The 3,405-nt window shown below is 61.3% G+C and overlaps 1 long non-coding RNA gene across 1 annotated transcript in view; it reads left to right on the forward strand.

Annotated features, from left to right (window-relative positions):
• The window catches only part of LOC121103720, a 24,874-nt gene that overhangs the window by 12,624 nt on the left and 8,845 nt on the right, over positions 1-3,405 (forward strand). The window contains exon 2 of the long non-coding RNA XR_005835917.1: positions 176-254. This is a non-coding gene — a long non-coding RNA (uncharacterized LOC121103720). The remainder of the gene's footprint in view (positions 1-175; positions 255-3,405) is intronic.

A 3,405-nucleotide genomic window follows, 5' to 3' on the forward strand; every position in this document is an offset into this window, starting at 1 on the left:
GGGGGACCCAGGAGGGGGTGGGAGGAAGACACCGGGCAAAGTGTTAATCCCTGAGTCCAGGGAGCAGGTTCACAGGTGTTCACTGAACGGCATTGCCACTTTCCGTATGTCTGAAACTTTTCATGACAAAATGTGGGGGGCGAAATGCACACTTCGCCTGCCACCCCCTCCCCAGGTCCCGGTTGCCGCTCGGAGTAGCCCCTACAGCGAGGTTTCCCAAGCCCTTCCAGAGATGGTCGACGGTGGACAATCAGGTGTGTACCTCTCTCTTCTTCTCGTCCCACCGTGGGGCAGGCCTTGCTGCCTGTGGGCTGCTCTCCCCACTGCTGCCGGCGTGGGACCTCCAGCGTGGACACCGGTGGGGCCCCTGGGACAGGCAGCACCCACACCCTGTCGCAGGAACAGCCCTGGGGGCCAGAGGTGGTGATGGGCTTTGCCGCTCAATGCCACCTGTGCCGTAGGCAGAGGGGAGGCGTACTGGGGGCATCACCGTAGCCCTACACCATGGCCTGGTGACCCCCAGCCCTCTGGGGTCGTGCTGAGACATGGTCAGGGCTCAGCATCAGCCTCCCTCCGCACCCCTGCACCCATGGCGGCTGTTCTGCAGCCTGCATGAAGAGGCGGGTGAGCCGAGGCCCGGGACACCCAGCAGGGGCGTGGAGACAGCCTCGGGCCTGGCGGGGAGCAGCTCTGACCTGACCCCGTGCTGCCCTGGCAGGGAGCGAGCAGACGGGCTCATGTGGACAACGTTCTCCTGCACTTGGCGGGTGCTATATGCTCCTCACAGCTGCCCCTTCTACAGAGTTGGAAACTGAGGCTCGGAGAAGCGGTGATTTGCTCAAGCCCACACAGCGTTTGTGCATTCACCCTGTCCTTCAGCCCAGTGCCAGGCCCTGGGTCCTGCAGTCAGTGAGGCAGGGGGCGCCTGGCCATTCCTGATGCTCCCCGTCTTCACCTCGGGCCTTGGGCCCAGGTTCTCATTCTGGGGAAACAAAGAGTGGGTCTTGGCCACCTGGATTTGGGGTTGAGGGGAGACCGTGTCTGGAGCGCCCTCTGCTGGGTGGTCTGTTTCTCGTGGGGCCCCAGAGGCTTTAGGAACGGGCTGGAATATGGAGGGGGGCACTCCCCACCCTCAGGTGTCCAAGTGAGACAAAGCAGGGTGAAAGTTGGCTTTAGACCAGAGGTCTCAAACTGACTGCCGCTGGGGCAACTTGCTTAGAGACTGATACTGGGTGCAGGTCTCACCATGGAGGCCAGTATTTAAAAACAGATACTAGATGCGTTAACTTCAGATCTTTTGATATTGGAAGATCTGCCCACTCTGCACACCTCCCTGTGCATAGGAGGAAGGAGCTGAGTGTGGTGGGCGAGGTCCCTTCCTGTTAGCCGCAGACCACACCAGTCCCTATCGCCCTGTGCCCACCTGCCTCATTTAGTCATGTGGCCCCGTGGGCATTTGCACTCTCTCCTTGACCATCCAGAGGGCCTGGTACCCTCGGCTAGCCGGTGGCATTGGAAGCCTGTAGACCTAATCCTGCAAGGGCCCCCACCTCCTGGCCAAGGCATCTGTGCTTCCCCAGACGGGCCGGCCCAGTGGATCCCCCTGCACCGTGCACACGTGCGCGCGCGCACACACACACACACACACACACGCACACACACACACACAGATAACTGAGAGGGGAGTCCAGCCCTCTGAGGGGTTGCTCAGCTTGCTCGGAGCAGGGGGCTGTCTGGCCGGCCTCTTTCAACTCCTCCTCCGGCTGCAGCACCCCACCCTGCTGATGTCTTAGGGTCTCTGAAGCATATCGCGGAACGTGTGGCCTCCTTCCAAGGAGCTGCCGTTACGGCGCAAGGGACGGACGGAAAGAGAGGTTAAGCCGCCTCTAGAATTTTCTCCAGGCACTACTGTGCTAGGTAGTGAACTGCTTGTCCCTAGAAGGGTTTAAGCGGGGTCTGGTTCCGTTTACTCGTTTATTTAACAGATGTGGATTGGTGTGTATGACGTGCCAGGCCTTGTTGCAGGTGTGAGGACTCCATGGGGAACTCCCTGGGCGGGCGCCGGCCATGTCCCAGAGCTGACCGTCAGTAGGGATGGACAGCTGGCGCACCTGTGACAGATACTAAATCCATGAACCACCACTTGCTAGTGGGGATGAGTAGTGGGAAGGAGCGAGCCAGGCTGAATGCTGGGGAAGAGCGGCAGGGAGGGGCAGGTGCCAAGGCCCTGGGGCAGAAATGCTCTGTGCGTTCCAGGATTGGAAGGGAGGCGGACAAGCAACGGGACAGATGAAGCCAAAGGGGGAAGACCTGGTCCCTGACCTCCAGAAGAGTCAGTGTGATGGGGGTGGGGAGTAGAGGCCAGCAGAGGGTACAAGCCCAACTGGAGGTCAGGGAGGGCTTTCTGGAGGAGGTGTCAGCTGAGGGACCAGCCACGGAGCTGCAGTGCTGAGCTGGGACACGGTTCCAGAGAGGCACCCACACTGTGTGCTGAGGGCCCGGGGAGTCACGGAAGGGGACATCACAAGGCGTACCACCCCTACGGCAGGACCCTCTGATCTCATAGCTCCCTGAGCCCCCTTTCACAGAAGGGAAGACTGAGGCCCAGGAATGCAGTGGGTCTGACGCCCCTGTGGTCTGAATTGCGCCCTGGCAGCTTGTAACCGGGAGTGGACGAAGGGCTGATTCGAAGCTGACTCAGCTGAGGGCCAGCGGTTGAGGGACGGGTATGCGTGCGCGTGCACACGTGTGTGTGGGATCTGTCAGGCCTGGATTTGGCTCCATCCCTCATTTGCTGTAACTCCTCGAGTTACTTAACCTCTCTGAGCCCATTCGCGTCTGCAGGACAGTGTTACTCTGCATACCTGGCCGAGTCCTTGGGAGACAGTGCGGGCCTGGTCCTTGTGTCAAGCCCAGCAAAGCTCAGAGGCAGTGAGTCCGACTCCGAGCCGCAGGCCATCCCCACGCTCGGTGCCCCCCACCCCAGGGAAAAGAAAGTCTGGCATCTAATGTTACTTTTTTGGACTCCCATCTTGCGTGGCTATTGGGAAGACAGACTTCACCATGACGGGAGCCTCTGGTCTATAGGGAAACTGAAGTCCAGAGAGGGTGAGCCGCCAGCTCAAGTCACAGAGCAGCAGGGGCCTGGCACCTCGAGCAGGGACGCCCCCATTGTGGGGCTCAGAGTCCCCAAGAGCGGAAGCAGCCTGGCTGGATCACAGACACAGGCCGGGGCGCCCCCCTGCCCCACGCGGTGTGGGCAACCCCCTTCCTTCCACCCCAGGCCTTCCCAGGGTACAGGCCAGCCTGCCAGCCCCCAGCCTCCCCGTTGACACAAAAGGCCAGGCCTCCCACAGGCGGGGGCAGGGCGGGAAGGGGCTCCTGGGCCAGCTGGGCTGTGGACAC

Source organism: Ursus maritimus, unplaced genomic scaffold (genome assembly GCF_017311325.1).
Source record: "Ursus maritimus isolate PB19 unplaced genomic scaffold, ASM1731132v1 scaffold_2, whole genome shotgun sequence".
In the NCBI taxonomy this organism is placed as follows: Eukaryota; Metazoa; Chordata; class Mammalia; order Carnivora; family Ursidae; genus Ursus; species Ursus maritimus.